The sequence below is a fragment of the Dendrobates tinctorius genome, unplaced genomic scaffold (assembly GCF_039654945.1).
Source record: "Dendrobates tinctorius isolate UK_male_01 unplaced genomic scaffold, ASM3965494v1 ptg000154l, whole genome shotgun sequence".
NCBI classification, from domain to species: Eukaryota; Metazoa; Chordata; class Amphibia; order Anura; family Dendrobatidae; genus Dendrobates; species Dendrobates tinctorius.
Window position 1 is genome coordinate 4,108,030 of NW_027361821.1, and position 24,524 is coordinate 4,132,553.

A 24,524-nucleotide genomic window follows, 5' to 3' on the forward strand; every position below is an offset into this window, starting at 1 on the left:
GTGCTAGACTAGAGTCATCGAGAACAGAACGCAGTGTTGCTATGGTGACGTGATGCCTGTGTGGCGGATAGTTCTGCTGTTATACAAAACGTGCATTGTGCTAGAAGACCGGCAGATGGCAGTATCTGAAAGGAGAGTCATACAATGACTGGCTGCAGTGTGCGAACCTGAGCTACATCTACCTGGTGTATACATGTGTGATCCAGCTAGACAGCAGCCTGTGGGGTTCAGACACAAGACTAAAGGGGTTCTTCTTTTATGGCCAAATTCAGTAATTTACCTCAGTATCTGTAAGCCAAAGCCAGGAGTGGGTGATAAATACAGAAGTGGTGCAAATGTTTCTATGATACTTTTCCTCTGATTATTCCTCTCCTGGTTTTGGCTTACAAATACTGATGTAAATTACTGACCAAATACTGACCGTGTGAATGTGGCCTACTGGTGATAATGTACTGATGGGGACCAGCACCTGTCGGCAGGTTGAACCTTTAATCCCAATCAGGCATTTTCCAAAAATGGCGCAGTAGGTCGGGCGCCCGTCCGCCGCTCCGTTCATTCCCTATGGGGCTAAGCGCAGCGCTCAGCAGCCTTATGGCTCATTCTCCCGTCAGTCATTTTCTTGTACCGTCCACGTTTCATCAGTATTTCTGATCAGAGGTTGCTCAGAATGTCAGTCAGGTTTTATCATCAGTTTTTCAGGGAAGTAAAAGAAATGGTTGAGTGTTTCTCAAGCTTCTCTTATGAAACATCCAGTTGCCGTCCAATTTGTTCCACAGGCCCCTAGACTCACATTCACGTGTTTGATGTGAGACTGCTGAAAATTTGTCGTGTCTCTGTGCAGACAACTCTGTCCACAAGAATACACAGACATGTGAACGGGCCTACAGGCTGTAATGGACGTGTTCTGTGAGAAACACCGATAGAACTAGTTTATGGAAACCAGCCGGCCTCAGTCAGAGCAGCGCCCCTTGCTGCAGGCGCTGCTGGTCCCAGAGTTCTTTTGGCTAATCTCCTCTCATGTACCTCAAAATTGAAGCCAGTCAAGTTTCCCCCAAATATGATCAGCCCGGTAAAAACTGGTTATTATGGTCTGTGGTAATCCATCCCTTCAAGGCTCACAACGATATTCCGAAGGGTCTTGTTCATATTTTTTTGCAGACCAAGTGGCCGGCAAAAGACAAGTCATTTTTGTTTTTTATCCTGGCCATGGATCAAACTCACTCAAGTCTATGAAAACCTCAGACAGCACACAGATGGCATCATAGTTATGGTACACCTGCGTACTGTCCATTTTTTAAGGACTGATTAGTAGGAGAAGCTTGAGATGCCTCCATTAGGTTTTTTATTGCATATGAGAAAAACTTAAGAATCACTGATGGTAAAAACTAAGACAATACTCTGATGAACATTTTTCTTTTTTTTGCGCGTGGGAGGATACTCATTGACGTCTGACTGAGGCCTTAAGAAACTGATCTGAGCATTGGTGCACGGACGGGCTCCCAAGATCATCGAGGCCAAGTGATCACTGTGGTATGCTTATCTTATGTATTCAGAATTACTTTATTCATCTGTAGTTGTTTTATCTTTCACTATATTACAATATATAATTTCTCATGGGGAGCGCAGTAGAAAGTCTGAACTACGCCTACTCGTACCATTCCTCCACTGCGATGGGACAGCCTAGCATTGGTGATGTCAGTGCTGCATTCATCCCCGCTCTCCATGATGGAGCGGGAAGATGTGGTTCAGACTTTTCGCTGCACAAATGCAACTGCATATTCTTTAGAGGGGCTGGATGGTCACTCTAGGTCCTCATTCAGACATCAGGTTTTTTTTTTCAGCTTTTTTCACTGATGAGAAAAAAAAAGTTTCACCAACTTCTATCAGTCAGTGAAAAATTGACCGCACACAGATGGCATCAGATTTTTTTCTCTGACCCATACACCCGTCTTTCCAATTTTAATCTGAAACTCGGATCAGGATCGAACATGTCTCCACGATTTTGCATGGACCCCTCCATCCGAGGAAAAAATTCTGACGTGTGAATGGCCCCGTAGACTGTTAGAAGTTCAAGTGCCATCTGTGAAAAAAAACGGACAGCACTCGTACATGAAAAACTGATGTGTGAATGAGCCCTAAGAGTATGTGCAAACTTTATTCTCTGCCAGACTGCTAAAAAATGCCTGAAAATGCAAGCAAAAAAAGCTCAAAACTGTAAACATATGCATTTCTATGTAAAAACTATGTGCTGTTCACAAAAAAAAAAGCAAAAAAAAAAAAAAACCAGTCCTTAAACAGTAGGAAAACGGTCATAAATACTTCCGGCGCTCAAAAATATGTATAAAAAAAGCACCATTTTTTGAAATGGTATTGATGGCTTTTCCTTAGGACCACTTGTGTGAACGCCACAGACTGGTTCACGCTTGCCCGTGTCATACTTTTTTTATAGGCCATGTAACATGCGTCGCTCCACTCACTTGGCATGGAGGTGTGAGTATGGTAGCAGGTACTGTAGCAGGGGCTGGCCAGTCTATGCGGCATCTATAGCACAAAGCATTTAGTGTACATAGTTCTGGTGTAAAAATGCTTGAAACATTGCAAAACCTTTATGCATTGCGAAGTTGCACAAAAATGTCAAGACTTTTGGTGTTGATGGTGTATACGGACTCCACCCAGGGATTGTACCAACTTCCCAATTGCCAGGACCCTCAATGATCCCAAGAACGGAGCTCTGAAAAGCCTGGTTTGAAGGGATCGGAGGTCATGCGTGCGCACTACGGTGACCGCAAAAAATCGATGTCGGAATTTTGTCCGTCTGGACCCCACAAAACGATTCCCCTTTCCAGATATTGAGATAGCCAAAATTTGAGCTCGATCAAACGACGTTAACCCGTGCCGCTTGTCGCTCAAAGTTTGAAAAAATCCAAATTGAGGTATTTTAAGTAGAGTTGAGCGACTTTGGTCGGATCGGGTTTCGTGAAACCCGAATGAAACAAAATAAGTTTCAGATGAAACTCGTCCGACTAGAGCAAAACAAAGTCGGAGTTTCGTCCGAAACCCGACCCCAATGCAAGTCAATGGGAAATAAAAGTCGGACGAAACTCCGACTTTTTTTTGCTCTAGTCGGACGAGTTTCATCTGAAACTTATTTTGTTTCATTCGGGTTTCACGAAACCCGATCCGACCAAAGTCGCTCAACTCTAATTTTAAGATTTAGGTACTTTGCATAGTCTGTTAGACTATAAAGAATGTGACAACAACATTGCAGAAATAGCCCTGACCAAATTTTCGAACCATTTGTGGTATTTGAATGCAGAGTTGGTGGGATTATCGTTTTTGATCCCACCATTACAGACAATGAAAAGTTGTTAATGGCTAATAAATTGCTCAGTAGCACAGATGAACCATCAGAGCACGCTAGGGTTGTAAATCCAAAAGTTAGGAAAGAAAAATTAAAAGAGGTAGGAAGTAACCGACTTTAACGACCTTCTGACAAAAGATGAAGAACAAAAGCAATATGTCCTGCAAGTTGTAAGCAAATGCCGAGCATTATATTCTGACGTTTCAAAAACTACTTTAACAAAAGCTCTAGAATAGATTAGATAACTATGTAAAATTATCAACTCATGTAGGTTAGCGTGCTCTGATGGTTCATCTGTGCTACTGAGCAATTTATTAGCCATTAACAACTTTTCATTGTCTGTAATGGTGGGATCAAAAAACGATAATCCCACCAACTCTGCATTCAAATACCACAAATGGTTCGAAAATTTGGTCAGGGCTATTTCTGCAATGTTGTTGTCACATTCTTTATAGTCTAACAGACTATGCAAAATACCTAAATCTTAAAATACCTCAATTTGGATTTTTTCAAACTTTGAGCGACGAGCGGCACGGGTTAACGTCCCCTGACGAAGGATTCATTCCGAAACGTACGTCGGGCCTGTGTAGCTCATCCAGCAGCGTTCCTCCAAGGTATATACCCTCTATTCTTCCCTCCTTTCCCCCACATTCACCTTTTTATATTTATTTTTGTGTTTTGCATTTTTTGCACTTTATACCATCATATTGGTTCCTCTCTTTGTTGATTGTTTTGCATTACCACACGGTTTTATGCACAGACACTTGTTTGAGCCTATATGGGCTCTGTATATTCTATGTCACTCATTTAAGGAGCTAATATATAGAGGGATAAAATATAGTTGTTTATTAATGGGGAACGCTGTGCTTTATTAACCTATATAGGTGTATATAAAATTCTTTTGAGCACACATCTTTTTTATATCTTTTTTATATGTATTTGTATTACTATTACTCAATAAAGGTATTTTAATCTTACATCTGTTTTATGACTTTTTTATTATTTATATATTTTATTTAATTTTTATATTTTTTGACCAAAAATTCGGGTTTTTCTTTTGATTCGGTTTGCAATTTATTAGCCATTAACAACTTTTCATTGTCTGTAATGGTGGGATCAAAAAACGATAATCCCACCAAATCTGCATTCAAATACCGCAAATGGTTTGAAAATTTGGTCAGGGCTATTTCTGCAATGTTGTTGTCACATTCTTTATAGTCTAACAGACTATGCAAAATACCTAAATCTTAAAATACCTCAATTTGGATTTTTTCAAACTTTGAGCGACGAGCGGCACGGGTTAACGTCGTTTGATCGAGCTCAAATTTTGGCTCTCTCAATATCTGGAAAGGGGAATCGTTTTGTGGGGTCCAGACGAACAAGATTCTGACATTTTTTCCCCCCCATATGAGATCCGGTCACCCTAGTGCGCACCTCCTCTCCATTCATTGTCTATGGGACCGACAGAGATAGCAGATCTGGATATTATGTTCATCAAGTACCTGGGTTAACACGGCACCGACATAATGAGAACCGATTCATGTCTTCTTATTTGTGCTATTGTATATCACAAAAAATGAAAATACTTTAAATTTTTACTCTAATTTTATACAAAATTTTATATTATTAAAGGGATTTTTACTCCTCTACCTCCCATCTTTCTGCTTGCCAGGGGACGTTGTGCTTATATGTCATTGAGATTTCAGACTAGCGGCATTGTCTTATTGCTGGCCCGACCTGTGCGATCTCCAATGCTGGAAGCAGATCCAGAAATCTGTCCAGGCTCAGAGCAGCGCTCTCAAGATCTATAGCAAACAGCTTGTGTGTTCTGCGCTTTTTGCCTAGAAAAACGGCTACAGCTGATCGACTGCACACTAAAAAGGTAAAATGAAGACGACAACAACAAGAGGTAGAAGACATGAATTATTAGAGCTCATAAATGATGGGCATGACAGTTACTCCCAGCGGTTGAACCTCCATTCATCTTAAGATGTAACTTTAAGACATGTTCACACTATTTTTTTTCGGCCGGTTAGGAGCAGGTTGGCGCTGAAAAAAAAAATGCTCCAAAGAGTCTTCCACTTTATTTCTATGTAAGGCCGGGATCACACTACCGTGTGTGATGCGAGAAACTCATATGAGTATCTCACATCAGCACACGGTGCTACCGTCGGCACTTAGGACCGGAGCTGCGGCTGAATAGAAATACATGCAGCCGCAGCTCCGGTCCTGAGTGCCGGCGGCAGTGCTGGATATTGAAGCGTGAGTTTCTCGCATTGCACTCGCAAGTATAACCCCAGCCTAAAAGCAACTTGTTGCTGCCCATATGTTCAGGCTTTTGAGCATCTCATAACCGCTTCATGTTTCCAAAACTGCCAAGTGGATAAAATAAGTGCACGGTCAATTCTTAAGGTGATTTTTGTTTGGAAAACTGATGTTTTTGAAAGCTGGAAAAAATTGCAGTGTGAACATACCCTAAAGGGGAGATCTCAGGTAGTTAACCAGACCATATATACGGGATCCCCTTCTTGAGGCCCCCTATATAAGCCAAAGTGGGACCGCTAAGTGCAGACAGTACTGGTGGATTCCTTCTAAACATATAACACTATGGGCTCTGTGTAGGCCTTTTCTCCTGCAGCGGTGTGACATTGGAGAAGTGTAACTGGATGAAACTTAATATGGGCTGCCCATGTCCCCATGTTATGTTGGGCAATCCAGGTTGTAAACAAGGTGCACAATGCGGTCACCACAGCCTTCCGTACAAGCCACCTATCACATTACCGCTCCACGTTGTGCTATAGCCGTAGTCCACCAAGGCTCTATATATAGCCTGGAGTGTCCCTCAGCAGCTGTCTCCTGACCAGGCGGCCATGGCTGCTCATCCCCCACCTCTTAGAGAGTAAGATTATATGATCCAGACTACCATTATCCAATTGAAGTCTTTTTATAAATTGGGCCTTGAATCAAAACTTACTCATGGTGTCCATGTTACCCTTGGCAAAATATCAGAGCTTTTAATAATCCACTAAATTACAGTTGTGGCCAAAAGTATTGACACCCCTGCAATTCTGTCAGATAATACTCAGTTTCTTCCTGAAAATGATTGCAAACACAAATTCTTTGGTATTATTATTTTAATTTAATTTGTCTTAAATGAAATAACACAAAAAGAATTGTCCTAAAGCCAAATTGGATATAATTCCACACCAAACATAAAAAAAGAGGGTGGACAAAAGTATTGGCACTGTTCGAAAAATCATGTGATGCTTCTCTAATTTGTGTAATTAACAGCACCTGTAACTTACCTGTGGCACCTAACAGGTGTTGGCAATAACTAAATCACACTTGCAGCCAGTTGACATGGATTAAAGTTGACTCAACCTCTGTCCTGTGTCCTTGTGTGTACCACATTGAGCATGGAGAAAAGAAAGAAGACCAAAGAACTGTCTGTGGACTTGAGAAACCAAATTGTGAGGAAGCATCAGCAATCTAATAATAATAATCTTTATTTATATAGCGCCAACATATTCCGCAGTGCTTTACAGTTGAATCTCAAGGCTACAAGTCCATCTCCAAAGACCTGAATGTTCCTGTGTCTACCGTGCGCAGTGTCATCAAGAAGTTTAAAGCCCATGGCACTGTGGCTAACCTCCCTAGATGTGGACGGAAAAGAAAAATTGACTAGAGATTTCAACGCAAGATTGTGCGGATGTTGGATAAAGAACCTCGACTAACATCCAAACAAGTTCAAGCTGCCCTGTAATCCGAGGGTACAACAGTGTCAACCCGTACTATCCGTCGGCATCTGAATGAAAAGGGACTGTATGGTAGGAGACCCAGGAAGACCCCAATTCTTACCCCGAGACATAGAAAAGCCAGGCTGAAGTTTGCCAAAACTTACCTGAAAAAGCCTAAAACGTTTTGGAAGAATGTTCTCTGGTCAGATGAGACAAAAGTAGAGCTTTTTGGGCAAAGGCATCAACATAGAGTTTACAGGAGAAAAAAAGAGGCATTCAAAGAAAAGAACACGGTCCCTACAGTCAAACATGGCGGAGGTTCCCTGATGTTTTGGGATTGCTTTGCCGCCTCTGGCACTGGACTGCTTGACCGTGTGCATGGCATTATGAAGTCTGAAGACTACCAACAAATTTTGCAGCATAATGTAAGGCCCAGTGTGAGAAAGCTGGGTCTCCCTCAGAGGTCATGGGTCTTCCAGCAGGACAATGACCCAAAACACACTTCAAAAAGCACTAGAAAATGGTTTGAGAGAAAGCACTGGAGACTTCTAAGGTGGCCAGCAATGAGTCCAGACCTGAATCCCATAGAACACCTGTGGAGAGATCTAAAAATGGCAGTTTGGAGAAGGCACCCTTCAAATATCAGGGACCTGGAGCAGTTTGCCAAAGAAGAATGGTCTAAAATTCCAGCAGAGCATTGTAAGAAACTCATTGATGGTTACCGGAAGCGGTTAGTCGTAGTTATTTTGGCTAAAGGTTGTGCAACCAAGTATTAGGCTGAGGGTGCCAATACTTTTGTCTGGCCCATTTTTGGAGTTTTGTGTGAAATGATCAATGTTTTGCTTTTTGCTTCATTCTCTTTTGTGTTTTTTCATTTAAGACAAATTAAATGAAGATAATAATACCAAAGAATTTGTGTTTGCAATCATTTTCAGGAAGAAACTGAGTATTATCTGAGAGAATTGCAGGGGTGTCAATACTTTTGGCAACAACTGTATATCATGCACTACAGCAAAACCTGAGTGTTCATTTCGCATTAACAATAGATAGAAACTATAAATTAGGACTGGAACAGAAACGCATCAGCTGATATGGACTATGTGATCCAGTGTTAAAGAAAAAAAAGGTTCAAAGTTTTCTGATTTGATATATTTTATTATTTATTTTTGTAGTTCATCCCCGCCCCAGTGCACTAAAAAACATTTACCGGCATGCATAATATATAGCCCACATGACCCAGTCCCAAGACTCTGACTATGTTGTCCTCAGAGACCAATTATTATTATTTATTTATAGAGCATCATTGATTCCATGGTGCTGTACATGAGAAGGGGTACATACAAAATACAGATATAGGTTTTCAGAGAACAAACTAACAATGACAGACAGGTATAGAGGGGGCAGGACTCTGCCCATGAGGGCTTATAGTCTACGGTTTAATGGGGAAGGAGACAGTAGGTTGGCAGGGGGGGAGGTGCTGCAGCTCCAGCGGTGGTGGGGTGGCAGTTGGGTCGCTGCAGGCTGTAAGCGGTCCTGAAGAGATGGATTTTGAAGTTCCATCTGAAAGTTCTGTGTATAGGGGATATTCGGACGTGTTAGGGCCCAGAATTTCGCAGAGGATACTCAGGAGAAGTCTAGGAGGCGGTTGGGTTAGGAATGTATGAGTGTGGAGGCAAGAAGGTGGTCTTTAGAGGACCGGAGGTTGCATTTTGGAAGATATCAAGAGATTAGTTCAGAGATATACAGAAGAGACAGATTATGGATGGCTTTGTAGGTCAGTGTTAGTAGTTTGAAGTGGATACGTTGGGGAATTGGGTGCCAGTGAAGGGATTTGCAGAGGGGAGAAGCGGAGGAGTAGCGAGGAGAGAGATGGATTAGTCAGGATGGAGAGTTAAGATTTGGAGAAGTACAAGAGTGTTAGCAGAGAGGCCACAAAGGAAGATAATGCTATAATGCGTGAGATGATGAGGGCATGCACTAGCATTTTAGTAGATTGAGGGTTGAGGAAGGGACGGATTCTGGAAAATGCTCATCTATTGCATCAGGGCAACGAAGGACGAGCTCCGAAACGCGCGTCAGGGTGTGTGCTGCACTTACACATTGATCATGCAGGTAATTTACATTTCCTTTTTCTAATGCCTCCTGTATACTGGTTAGTGTTTGCATTTTGCTTACATCTGTAAACCATACATTCTGGGTGATATACACATGTAGACTGCATAAATAAATTGTGTTATTTATCTGTACCTGTTTTCACCCAATCTGGTGCAATCCAATCTCACATTGATTGATCTTTTTGTCTTGGCACATATTTTTTTTTTCATCCTTACCCATATGTATCTTGTGACTGTTCCAGCATATATATTGATCCACACTGGTGGTGCACATTATTAACTTCACTGTCTTTGAGATATTACGACCTTGCTGTACTCCTTATTTCCACCATTTGGGCGACCTGTTATGCCATGATTACTCTGCATTAATCCAGTGTACCAGACACTGCCATTTATATGCCTGCTTTTTTTACTTCACAATTTACTATACTGTGGCTTTATGTATTATTAAAGTGTTGTTATTGTCACATGTAAGTGAGGGCACTCTCTCTATAGTAGTGCCACCATTCACCATATTTGTTCCAATAAAGGTGTTTTATATTTTTCTACTTAAGCATTGAATTTTCGACCACTTATTTTTTTTGGTTTAAGGGTATAGTACATTGCAGCAGGATGATACACTTTATACCAGCAAAGTATGATACACCTATACCAGAGTGGTATGACACACTGTACACCAGGACTGTACAATACACCTACACCAGAGCGGTATGACACACTGTACACCAGCACAGTATAATACACCTACACCAGAGTGGTATGACACACTGTACACCTGGACAGTGTGATAGACCTACACCAGAGTGGTATGACACACTGTACACCAGCACAGTATAATACACCTACACCAGAGTGGTATGACACACTGTACACCTGGACAGTGTGATACACCTACACCAGAGTGGTATGACACGCTGTACACCAGCACAGTATGATACACCTACACCAGAGCGGTATGACATGCTGTACACCAGCACAGTATGATACACCTACACCAGAGCGGTATGACACACTGTACACCAGCACTGTATAATACACCTACACCAGAGTGGTATGACACGCTGTACACCAGCACAGTATAATACACCTACACCAGAGCGGTATGACACGCTGTACACCAGCACAGTATGATACACCTACACCAGAGCGGTATGACACACTGTACAGCAGCACAGTATGATACACCAGCATGGTATAATACACCTACACCAGAGTGGTATGACACACTGTACACCAGCACAGTGTGATACACCTACACCAGAGCGTTATAACACGCTGTACAACAGGACAGTGTGATACACCTACACCAGAGCGGTATGACACGCTGTACACCAGCACAGTGTGATACACCTACACCAGAGCGGTATGACACACTGTACAGCAGCACAGTATAATACAACTAAACCAGAGCGGTATGATACACCTACACCAGCACAGTGTAATACACCTACACTAGAGCGGTATGACACACTGTACACCTGGACAGTGTAATACACCTACACCAGAGCGTTATAACACACTGTACACCAGCACAATGGGATACACCTACACCAGAGTGGTATGACACGCTGTACACCAGTACAGTATAATACACCTACACCAGAGTGGTATGACACACTGTACACCAGCATAGTATAATACACCTACACCAGAGCGGTATGACACGCTGTACACCAGCACAGTACGATACACCTACACCAGAGTGGTATGACACACCATACACCAGCACAGTATGATGCACCTACACCAGAGTGGTATGACACACTGTACACCAGCACTGTATTAATGCACCTACACCAGAGTGGTATGACACGCTGTACACCAGCACAGTATAATACACCTACACCAGAGCGGTATGACACGCTGTACACCAGCACGGTATGATACACCTACACCAGAGCGGTATGACACACTGTACAGCAGCACAGTATGATACACCAGCATGGTATAATACACCTACACCAGAGTGGTATGACACACTGTACACCAGCACAGTGTGATACACCTACACCAGAGCGTTATAACACGCTGTACACCAGGACAGTGTGATACATCTACACCAGCACAGTGTAATACACCTACACTAGAGCGGTATGACACACTGTACACCTGGACAGTGTAATACACCTACACCAGAGTGGTATGACACGCTGTACACCAGCACAGTGTGACACACCTACACCAGAGCGGTATGACACACTGTACACCAGCACAGTATAATATACCTACACCAGAGCGGTATGACATGCTGTACACCAGCACAGTATGATACACCTACCCCAGAGCGGTATGATACACTGTACACCAGCACAGTGTAATACACCTACACCAGAGCGGTATGACACACTGTACACCAGCACAGTGGGATACACCTACACCTGAGCGTTATAACACACTGTACACCAGCACAGTGTTATACACCTACACCAGAGCGTTATAACACTGTACACCAGGACAGTGGGATACACCTACACCAGAGCGGTATGACACACTGTACACCAGCACAGTGGGATACACCTACACCAGAGCAGTATGACACACTGTACAGTAGCACAGTATAATACACCTACACCAGAGCGGTATGATACACTGTACACCACCACAGTGGGACACAACTACACCAGAGCGGTATGACACACTGTACAGCAGCACAGTATAATGCAACTACACCAAAGCGGTATGATACACCTACACCAGAGCGGTATGACACACTGTACACCAGCACAGTGTAATACGCCTACACCAGAGCGGTATGGCACACTGTACACCAGCACAGTGGGATACACCTACACCAGAGCGGTATGACACACTGTACAACAGCACAGTATGATACACCAGATCGGTATAATAGAACAAAGCTGTTATGATTGGGTCACCGAGGAGGAAAGCAAGACCAAGCTAAGCCACAGAAAACCAGAGAGGTTGGTAACTAAGCGGATTGGAGACCCCTGATCCTATCCACACAACTAGCAGTAGCCGTGGAGCATACCTACGATGATCCTAGACACCTCAACACAGCCGGAGAACTAAATAAGCCTAAAGCAAGAAAGGGGAAATCTAAACTGCCCCAGAGCAGACCCCAAAGGAATAGATAGCCCCAAACATATATTGTCGGTGAGACAAGATGAAAACACAAACGTAGGTAGGAAAATAGACTGAGCAAACGATGGGGCCCACACTAACTAGACAGGACAGGAAAGGCAAGACTGTCTGCAATCATGCAAAAAATGCCCAACACGTCTGATAGAAAAATACAGAAGTCACTACACTTCGCCCACTATATCAGCACTCTGGTATATTCTGAAAGCAGAGCAAAAGAGGCCAATCTAATAAGGGACAAAAACAAACTGGCACAAGCAGTAACGTAAGGATGGAAATTCAGCACAACCCCAGCCGGAGCTGGCTGAACACACAAAACTTAAATAGACAAAACCATATCAAATGTGAACAATAGCAAAAGAACACTTAGCTGAGCATGCAGGGACTGACCTGGAAACTAAGACCTCAGGAGGCAGGACAAAATCACCAGCAGGGATAGAGGGAGTTGGCTGTCTTAAATCCAGTCAGAAACTCCAGATCTCCAGTCATCCTCATTATGAGGTGGCAGGCCTCTGTTAATTAGATCAGCTCCATTACCTCCAGTAACCACCAGAGGGAGCCCGGAAAGAGAACTCGCGACCCCTCTGTCAATATAACCAGCTCCACTACCTTCACTAGTAACCAGAGGTAGTCCAGAAAGCGAATTCACAACAGTACCCCCCCTTGAGGAGGGGTCACCGAACCCTTATCCACGCCACCAGGCCGATCAGGATGGTCCCGGTGAAAAGCACGAACCAATCTATCAGCATGAATGTCAGAAGCAGAGACCCAAGAATTATCCTCCTGGCCATAACCCTTCCATTTGACCAAGTACTGGAGTCTCCGTCTAGCCAAACGAGAATCCAAAATTTTCTCTACCTCATATTCCACATTGCCTTTAAAGGGAATCTGTAACGCTTTTTTTTCCCTATTGGCTGCTGGCTTAGACATCGGGGGCTTATCTACAGCATTACAGAATGCTGTAGATAAGCCTCCGATGTAACCTGAAAGAGAAGAAAAACATGTTATATTATACTCATGGAGGTGGGCGGTCCGGTCCGATGGGTGTCGCCGTCCCGTCCGGCGCCTCCCTACATGCGATGTCGTCCTCTTCTCCAGTCCTGTAATGGCTCCGGCGCAGGCGCACTGCTCTGCCCTGTTGAGGGCAGAGCAGAGTCCTGCAGTGCGCAGGCGTCGGGAGAGGTTTGGCGCCTGCGCACTGCAGAATTCTGCTCTGCCCTCAACAGGGCAGAGCAGTGCGCCTGCACCGAAGCCATTACAGGACGGGAGAAGAGGACAACATCGCATGAAGAAGGGAGGCGCCGGATGGGACGGCGACACCCATCGGACCGGACCGCCCACCTCCGTGAGTATAATATAACGTGTTTTTCTTCTCTTTCAGGTTACATCGGAGGCTTATCTACAGCATCACAGAATGCTGTAGATAAGCCCCTGATGTCTATGCCGGCAGCCAAGAGGGCGAAAAAAGCGTGACAGATTCCCTTTAACCAGTACAGGGTCAGGAGGCGCCGCCATAGGAACTACTGGCTCCACAAACCTCTTCAACAGAGATTAATGAAACACGTTATGGATCTTAAACGTAGCTGGAAGAGCCAATCGAAAAGAAACAGGATTAAAAATCTCCAAAATCTTATAAGGTCCAATGAATCTTGGCTTGAACTTTGGAGATGCAACCTTCATAGGAATATTCTTTGACGACAACCAAACCATATCACCCACATTTAAACCGGGGACCAATGGTCCTATGCCGGTTGGAAAACCATTGGGCCTCTTCCTGAGAGAGGGACAACTTATCCACCACTTGGTCCCAAATCTGCTGCATTCTCTCTACCACAGTGTCCACACTTGGCCAGGTCGAAGATTCCCCACATCTTAGTTACGTTCAGATGGGGAGACTTTTCGAGAAAAGAAGGCACAGGGATTCATTTTAGAAGTCACCGGATCTCTTTGGGACAAAATGGCTCCTGCACCAATCTCAGAAGCATCTACCTCCACCTGAAATGGGAGTGAGACATTAGGTTGCCGTAGAACAGGAGCAGAAGTGAATCTTCGCTTAAGCTCCTGAAATGCCAAGACTGCCTCTGGAGACCAATTCACCACATCAGCGCCCTTTTTGGTCAGATCCGTCAGTGGTTTGACAATACCAGAAAAATTACTTATAAATTTACGATAGAAATTAGCAAAACCCAAAAACTTCTGGAGAGCCTTCAAAGAAGTGGGCTGAACCCAATCATAAATGGCCTGTACCTTGGGCGGGTCCATTTCAATAGCCGACGGGGACAAAATAAATCCCAAAAATGAAATCCGCTGTACTCCAAAGAGGCACTTCGATCCCTTAACATACAGGGAATTTTCCCTAAAAATTCGGAACACAGTCTGGACATATTCCACATGAGAATCCCAATCACTGGAAAAGATCAAAATATCATCCAGATAAATGATCAAAAACTTATCCACAAAGTCAGAAAATATCGTTCATAAAAGATTGGAAGACAGAAGGGGCATTAGTGAGCCCAAAAGGCATCACCAGGTATTCAAAATGTCCCTCCGGAGTATTAAACGCCGTCTTCCATTCATCCCCGTGCTTGATGCGAATAAAATTATACGCCCCCTGAGGTCAAGCTTGGTAAACCAGTAGGCACTTTTAACTCTGGAAAATAAATCAGAAATCAGGGGTAACGGGTACTGAAATTTAACAGTGATTTTGTTAAGGGAACGATAGTCAATACATGGCCTTAATGAACCATCTTTCTTAGCCACAAAAAAACCCCAGCACCTAAAGGTGAAGAGGATGGTCTAATATGACCCTTCTCCAACGACTCCTTGATATAAGATCGCATAGCATCATGTTCAGGTACCGATAAGTTGAAAAGTCGACCCTTGGGAAATTTACACCCGGGCATTAACTCAATTGCACAGTCATAACTCCTATGAGGAGGCAAAGACGCAGACTTACTCTCACTAAATACATCAGAAAAATCAGCTAAATAATTAGGAATATCATGAGACTGGGGAGAGGTGGAAAAAACAGGAGTGTCACTAAGAACACACTGACGACCCCAACTCACCACAGACACAGATTTCCAATCCAAAACAGGATTATGAGTTTGCAACCAGGGAAAACCCAGAACAATAGTATCATGCAAATTGTGCAACACCAAAAATTTACAATTTTCTTGGTTGTCCGGGGCGACCCGCATTATCACCTGGGTCCAAAACTGGGGTTTATTCTCCGCCAAAGGAGTATCATCAGTACCCCTCAAAGGGATAGGAGTCCGCACGGGTATCATGGGAAAACCACAACGTTTAGCAAAGTCTAAATCCATCAGATTCAAAGATGCTCCTGAATCTATAAAAGCCTTAGCGGAAAATGTAGACAAGGAGCAGATCAGAGTAATTGCCAAAAGGAACTTAGGTTGTACACTGCCCACAGCAAATGTGTGAGCAAATCGTTTTTCTCGTTTAGGGAAGACAGAAATAGTATGAGAGGCGTCTCAACAGAAAAAATACAGCTTATTACGCCTTCTAAACTCCTGACGTTGCACCCTAGACAAAACCCTATCACATTGCATGGGTTCAGACGTTCGTTCAAAAGGCGGCAACGCCTCTCGTGTAGTTTTACGATCACGTAAACGCCGATCAACTTGAATGGCCAATGACATAGAATCGTCAAGATCAGAGGACACAGGAAATCCCACCATAACATCTTTTACGGTTTCTGCCAAACCCTTTCGAAAGAGCGCTGCTAAGGCACCGTCATTCCATGTAGTAAGGACCGCCCACTTTCGGAATTTTTGACAGTATAACTCTGCAGAATCCTGACCCTGGTTCAATGCCAATAGGGTTTTCTCAGCTTGATCAATAGCATTAGGTTCATCATACAACCCCAAGGCTTGAAAAAATGCATCCACATTAGTCAGAATAGGATCTCCAAGTGTCAGAGAAAAAGCCCAATCCTGGGGATCGGTGCGCAGCAAGGAGATGACAATTTTAACCTGCTGCACAGAGCTCCCCGATGAGTTAGGCTTGAAGGCAAGAAATAGTTTACAATTATTCTTAAAACACATCAGGAGTAGAGATTTTTAGTTCAACAGCAGATGATTGAGCGAGATAGGTGGAAATTCCCCGCACTTCAGCAGCGAGCTGCTCAACACGATCAGACAATTGCTTAATCTCCATTAAAGAAAAAATCCTCCTACGGCCCCAGAGAAAAAGAGGAAAAAATATATTAAAAAAAAAAAATCTGACACTTTTTTTTTTTACAATTCTCTCCTGCTTTTGAGTACCCTAGAATCTGCGGTTTAGACTGGTGATTCTGTTATGATTGGGTCACCGAGGAGGAAAGCAAGACCAAGCTAAGCAACAGAAAACCAGAGAGGTTGGTAACTAAGCGGATTACATACTCCTAATCCTATCCACACAACTAGCAGTAGCCGTGGAGCGTACCTACAATGATCCTAGACGCCTCGACACAGCCGGAGAACTAAATAAGCCTAAAGCAAGAAAGGGGAACTCTAAACTGCCCCAGAGCAGACCCCAAAGGAATAAATAGCCCCCAAACATATATTGTCGATGAGACAAGATGAAAACACAAACGCAGGTAGGAAAAAAGACTGAGCAAACGATAGGGTCCACACTAACTAGACAGGACAGGAAAGGAAAGACTCTGCAATTATGCAAAAAAAACCTGCAAAAAATGCCCAACACGTTTGATAGAAAAATACTGAAGTCACTAGACTTTGCCCACTATATTAGCACTCTGGTATATTCTGAAAGCAGAGCAAAAAGAGGCCAATCTAATAAGGGACAAAAACAAACTGGCACAAGCAGTAACATAAGGATGGAAATTCAGCACAGCCCCAGCCGGAGCTGGCTGAACACACAAAACTGAAATAGACAAAACCAGATCAAATGAAAACAATAGCAAAAGAACACTTAGCTGAGCATGCAGGGACTGAGCTGGAAACTAAGACCTCAGGAGGCAGGAAAAATCACCAGCAGGGATAGAGGGAGTCGGCTGTCTTAAATCCAGTCAGAAACTCAAGATCTCCAGTCATCCTCCTCATTATCAGGTGGCAGGCCTCTGTTAATCAGATCAGCTCCATTACCTCCAGTAACCACCAGAGGGAGCCCGGAAAGAGAACTCGCGATCTCTCTGTCAATATAACCAGCTCCACTACCTTCACTAGTAACCAAAGGTAGGTCTGAAAGCGAATTCACAACACAAAGCAATACACTGTAGTACACTGGCACGGTATAAAACACTGACACAGTATAATACACGAGCGTGGTATAACTAACACACAGTATGACACATCAGCATGGTATAAAGCACTGGCCCGTATACAGTGGCATGTAAAAGTTTGAGCACTCAAGGTCAAAATTACTGTTATTGCGAACAGTTAAGCAAGTTGAAGATGAAATTATCTCTGAAAGGACTAAAGTTAATAATGACACATTTCATTTGTATTTTAGGCAAAAAAGGGGAAAAATATTGTTATTTTTTACATTTTGAAAACTACAAAAAGGAAAAATGTCCTATGAAAATGTTTGGGCACCCTTGGAGATATGAGCGCTCTGATAACTTTGCTCAAGGTTTCAGACCTTAAAGGGAACCTGTCAGCAGGATTGTGCACAGTAACCTACACAGTGTCAGGTTGGCACTGTTATACTGATTAAAATGATACCTGGGTTGATGAAATCCATTTTATGGTTGTTTCTTAATCTTTATTAAGCTCGGAGATAGCCAATAGCTGCTACTGCGCAGGCATCGGCGCATGCGCAGTAGCAGCTGTCGGATTACAGTTAGACACCAATAGCATCTACTGCGCAGGTGCCATTTTCAAATTTTTTCTTTTCCTCTAGTTGAATAACCTGAATAAAATGTATTATTGTCATATGAAACATGCGATTATGCTGCAACAGGTGCCACAGCCGTATTTTTTCTTTCAAGTATATGCAGATATTCATTAAGCAAACTAGGGGGCAGATGAGTGAGGGTTCAGTGACCTGTCAGCAGGCTGCATTATGAATATCTAATCAGAGCACCACATACCCACAGCCCCGCCGTTGGGCACAAGCATATCGCTCACCAGGCCCGGATTGGCCACTTATCCAACCGGGCATTTTCCCGCTGGGCCGCCATTTTCAAAAGGTGATGGGCCGCTGGCGGCGGATCGGCCTCTTTTTTCCTGCCGCCGGCCCTTTAAATTTTCTGGCAAGGCGGCAGGCAGCGGGGGTTAAAAACGTGACGACGCTGACAAGGCCCTGCCCCCGGACCGCAGCAGGAGCAGAGGAAACCTGGCGGCCGCGGCCATTTGTAATGAGGCAGCGCTTGGCGTGGGTGGGCGTCTGGGCGAGTCGGACTTGGCGAGGAGTAGCCCTGGGGCTGGGCTGCCTGGCGCTGGCGGGCCCATGATGATGTGAGTAACTCTGTTGATAAAAAATACTGCCCTGGGCTGGCGCTGGGCCTGGCCCATGAACCATGATGATGTGAGTGTGACTCTGTCTGACTCATAAAAAATACTGCCCTGGGCTGGCTCTGGGCCTGGCCTGGCCCATGATGTGAGTGAGTGACTCTGTCTGACTCATAAAAAATACTGCTACAAAAAGGCTGCATTACTGCTCTACCAGGACTCCTGTCCTGGTAGAGCAGAGTGATGCAGCCTTTTTGTAGCAATATTTTTTATGAGTCACTCACATCACATCATAATTAATAATTGCCATGCAGGAGTCTGGGAAAGCTGGGTGGCAAGCTCAGGGCGACCCATGATGTGATGTGAGTGACTCATAAAAAATACTGCTACAAAAAGGCCGCATTACTCTGCTCTTCCAAGATGGTACTAGGATTATTTATAGTCATAATTGCCATGCAGGAGTCTGGGAAAGCAGGGTGGCAAGCTTTCCGGAGCCATATTGTTTCCCACCCATCTCTCAGACGGTGGGCTCACGGCCTCACGGACGTCTTCATTTCCCCATACATTTTCTTCCGCTCCTCATAAGGCTGTGTTACAGAGGTCTGAAACATGTACTACATAGTTTATTCACTGCTTCCCCGGTCTATTGATTGGCTGCAACAGTTACAAGCACTATAGACATGACGTCACTGCTGCAGCCTGCAGCTGGTAAGCAAACATCCTTAGCAGCAGCAGGGAGGCAGCGCAGACCCAGGGAGAGTGATCAGCACCGGAGAGCCGGAAAGAGCACGCCTCTGCTATGCTCTTCCGTCATTAGCTGCCTGCGCCAGGCACAGACACTGGCCTATCAATGGCGTCGCCGCGGCCGCGTTCACCGACCCAGGCCAGGAAGCAGGAATTTATCCAGGGACCAGAGGAGTCTGGGCAGTGGGAGCTGCTGTGCGTGACTCCACTCCTACCCCCGCGCGCTGGGCTCAGGGCAGGCTGAAGTTCATTCAAAGCGTTGTGGGCCGGGGGTGAGTTAAAAGAGGCTAGGGGGGTGCACTGATGTGATGGATATAAATATATATGCAGGGCTGGGGGGGCTGTCATCTGCCAGTGTGGATGTATATACAGGGACTGGGGGGCCGCCGTCTGCCTGCGCTGATGTGGATGTATATACAGGGCAGGACTGGGGGGCCGCCATCTGCCTGCGCTGATGTGTATGTATATACAAGGTCTGGGGGGATGTAGATGCTGGGTCTGGTGTGTATTCACAGGTGCTGGTGGATATACGTTGTTGGGGCTGATGTGTATACAGGTCCTATATATACAACAGTCCCAACACCTGTATATACCCAGCCCCAGCAATGTATCTCCACCAGCACTTGTGTATACACCAGCCTGCCCCTGTATATACACCAGACTCCAGCACCTGTATATATCAGCCCCAGCACCTCCATATACATATGAAATAAAAATCCTTTATTATAAATGAAACAAAACACTTTTACTTTTTTATTTAAAAACTAGCTGAAGAGCTCGGCGTTGCCTGAGCATAGTAACCAACTCTGGTTAGTTATAACAAATTATAATGATTATATTGCTCATAAAAACATTTCACATCATATATTCAACACTACAGATTTGTAACACAAATTAACTAATTGATTACCCAAGTATTGATAGTATTTTATTTTCAACTCATTCAAGATTTTTGTTTTTTCCTTTCGGTGCAAAGATGAACAGATTTTTGGCAGTTCCGACTCTTGAACAGATCACGTAAAGTTGACCATGAGAAAAAGCATGGAGATTGCAAATCGATCCATACTACTTTAAAGGACTGTCCCTGAGCCTTGTTAATAGACATTGCAAATAGCAGTTGAACTGGAAACTGGAGGCGTTTAAAATCATAAACTAATCAGATGGAATAAGTGGAATTCTTGGCTGCAGCAAGATAAGAAAAATAAGTTTGGGGGGGCGGTCCGATGCAGTCCGGTCCGATGGATGTCGCAGCTCCAGGTCCAGCGCCTCCCTTCTTGCGATGTCGCCATCCTGCTTGGTTTGTGGCTACCCGGCATCGCGCTCCTGCACAGGTGTCTGAGTGAGTATAGTATACTGTATATCAGCCCTGATTTCATTCAACTTCACAATTGTGTCCCACTTGTTGTTGATTCTTCACCAAAAATTTACATTTGGTATCTTTATGTTTGAAGCATGATATGTGGGAAAAGGTTGAAAAGTTCCAGGGGGCCGAATACTTTTGCAAGGCACTGTATATTGCAATTTTCTTATGTTATTTATCTTTTCTGACATGCTGCATTTTTATGAATAATGAATGTTTTATTCATCTTGTGAATTAATAACGTAAAATACCTCAATCAGCAGACCAAAGTTTGCTCAAAGATTGCACAGATTTTTTTGGTTAATGTTTTTCATTGTCTCAATGTTTTGAGATTGTGTTTTCACTATATATTTAATTTTTGTAGTGGAAATACTATAACTTAATAAAAAAAAAATTTGTTCTTATCATGACTTCTTCCTGTTAAGTTTATTACACGTGTGTTATGATGGGAAGTTCCAGCTACAGTACTAAACTATTTGATGTACATGTATGTTTTCCACCACTTGTTTTTCCGCAATGCTAATATAATTACAAATGGTAGCTTTGTGGTCGATTCAAGTAAGAGCAATCCACTTATAGTAAGGCAATATGAAGCAGAATTACCACACGCAAACCTGCAACCAAAAAAAGCGTTGTGAATTTATCCTGTGGGACCAGACGTCTGTTCTATGTAAAATATGTTTCTGTGGATCTGTAGAATTCCCAGATATTTCTGATTTAACAAACTGTAGAGAAAAGGTTGTATTGAAGATATTCTCCCATTTAAAAAAAAAAAAAAATGTATGTGTGTGTGTGCGTGTGTGTGTGTATATATATATATATATATATCTATATAATATAATATTATTATAGCACGTGGGCTGCTTTGGTTGGTGTGCCAGGGCTGATTTTCAGTCCCAGTCCGGCCCTGTCGCTCACACAAAACTGAAAATAAAGATTCAGAAACAACAACAAGACGGATTTCATCAACCAAGGTAATCAGTCTAAAGGCACCGACCTGGCACTGTCGGTAGGTTACTGTGCACAATCCTGCTGACAGGTTCCCTTTTATTAGCCTGTTAGTATTATGGCTTGCTCACTATCTTCGTTAGGAAAGGACAGGTAATGCAAATTTCCCAGCTTTATCTCAGCCCCGTCTAATTTTGTGCCAAAATACAGCAGCCATGGGTTCTTCTAAGCAGCTGACTAGTGCTCTGAAAATGGTGGAGGCCCACAATGCAGGATAATGCTAAAAGAAGACAGAAAGGTGTTTTTAAGTCACCCTTTCCTCAGTTTGAAATGTAATTAAGAAATGGCAGTTACCAGGAACAGTGGAGGTAAAAATAAGGCCAAGAAGACCAAGCACAATTTCAATGAGAGCTGTTTGTAGGATTGCTAGAGGCAAATGACAACCTCTGCTTGACTGCAAAACACCTTAAGGAAGATTTAGCAGACTCTGAAGTTGTGGTACATTGTTCTACTCTTCAGAGACACCTGCAAAAGTATCGCCTTCATGGAGGAGTCATCAGAAGAAAATTTATCATGCATCCTCATCGTAAAATTCAGGCATAGTATAACACACCACACTGCTAATACACAGGCACATTAAATACACCAAAGTGGTATAACACGCTGGCAGTGTAGAATATACATGGCATTGCATAACTTGGCAATGTACAACACGCCGGCACTGTATAATATACAGGCACAGTATAACACACCGACACGGTGTAACACACTGGCACTGTACAACTCGGCACTGTGTAACACACTGGAACTGTACAACTCGGCACTGTGTAAACACCGGCACTGTTTAACTCGGCTCTGTGAAACACACCGGCATGGTATAACACACCAGCACTCTTTAACTCGGCACTGTGTGACACACCGGCAAGGTATAACACACCGGCACTGTATAACTCAGCACTGTGTAACACACTGGCACTGTATAACTCAGCACTGTGTAACACACCGGCACTGTATAACTCAGCACTGTGTAACACACCGGCACTGTATAACTCAGCACTGTGTAACACACCGGCACTGTATAACTCGGCACTGTGTAACACACCGGCACGGTATAACTCGGCACGGTATAACACACCGGCACTGTATAACTCGACACTATGTAACACTCCGGCACTGTATAACTTGCCTCTGTGTAACACACCGGCACTGTGTAACACACCGGCCAGTAGCATAGCTACCGGGGGCAGAGGGGGTGGTGGCCCCGTTCTCTGAGGGGGCCCACCCTGAGCTACGCTACTGTAACTGTATCGGTGTGCGTAGCGCACCGATAGTTACATTGTGCGGCAGAGCAGGGAGAATCGATCTCCCTGCTCTGCCGCCTGGCCGCTATGGGGCCCCTGAGCAGGCGATGCGGGGCCCTGTGCCAGCAGTGGGCCCCCTGCCCGTCATCGCAGGGTCAGCTGTATCGGCATCTAGCCGATACAGCTGACTGCATTGATGAGAGAAGGCGCGAGCGCTCCTCACATCATCCCCCTCTCAGTGTCTGAGAGCCGAAAGCAAGAGAGGTGAGTACTGGATTTATTATTTTTGTTATAGGGGTGCATTATAATGCAAAGGCTGCCTATTGAGGTGCATTATAATACAGAGGCTGCCTATGGGGGTGCATTATAATAGAGAGGCTGCCTATGGGGGTGTATTATAATATAGAGGCTGCCTATGGGGGGTGCATTATAATATAGAGGCTGCCTATGGGGGGGTGCATTATAATATAGAGGCTGCCTATGGGGGTGCATTATAATAGAGAGGCTGCCTATGGGGGTGCATTATAATACAGAGGCTGCCTATGGGGGTGCATTATAATACAGAGGCTGCCTATGGGGGTGCATTATAATATAGAGGCTGCCTATGGGGGTGCATTATAATATAGAGACTGCCTATGGGGGTGCATTATAAGATAGAGGCTGCCTATGGGGGTGCATTATAATAGAGAGAATGCCTATGGGGGTGCATTATAATAGAGAGGCTGCCTATGGGGGTTCATTATACTACAGACTCTGCCTATGGGGGTGCATTATAATATAGAGGCTGCCTATGGGGGTGCATTATAATAGTGAGGCTGCCTATGGGGGTGCATTAAAATATAGAGGCTGCCTATGGGGGTGCATTATAATATAGAGACTGCCTATGGGGGTGCATTATAATATAGAGGCTGCCTATGGGGGTGCATTATAATAGAGAGAATGCCTATGGGGGTGCATTATAATAGAGAAGCTGGCTATGGGGGTGCATTATAATATAGAGGCTGCCTATGGGGGGTGCATTGTAATAGAGAGAATGCCTATGGGGGTGCATTATAATAGAGAGGCTGCCTATGGGGGTGCATTATAATAGAGAGGCTGCCTATGGGGGTGCATTATAATAGAGAGAATGCCTATGGGGGTGCATTATAATATAGAGGCTGCCTATGGGGGTGCATTATAATATAGAGGCTGCCTATGGGGGTGCATTATAATATAGAGGCTGCCTATGGGGGTGCATTATAATATAGAGGCTGCCTATGGGGGTGCATTATAATATAGAGGCTGTCTATGGGGGTGCATTATAATAGAGAGAATGCCTATGGGGGTGCATTATAATAGAGAGGCTGCCTATGGGGGTGCATTATAATACAGAGGCTGCCTATGGGGGTGCATTATAATATAGAGGCTGCCTATGGGGGTGCATTATAATAGAGAGGCTGCCTAT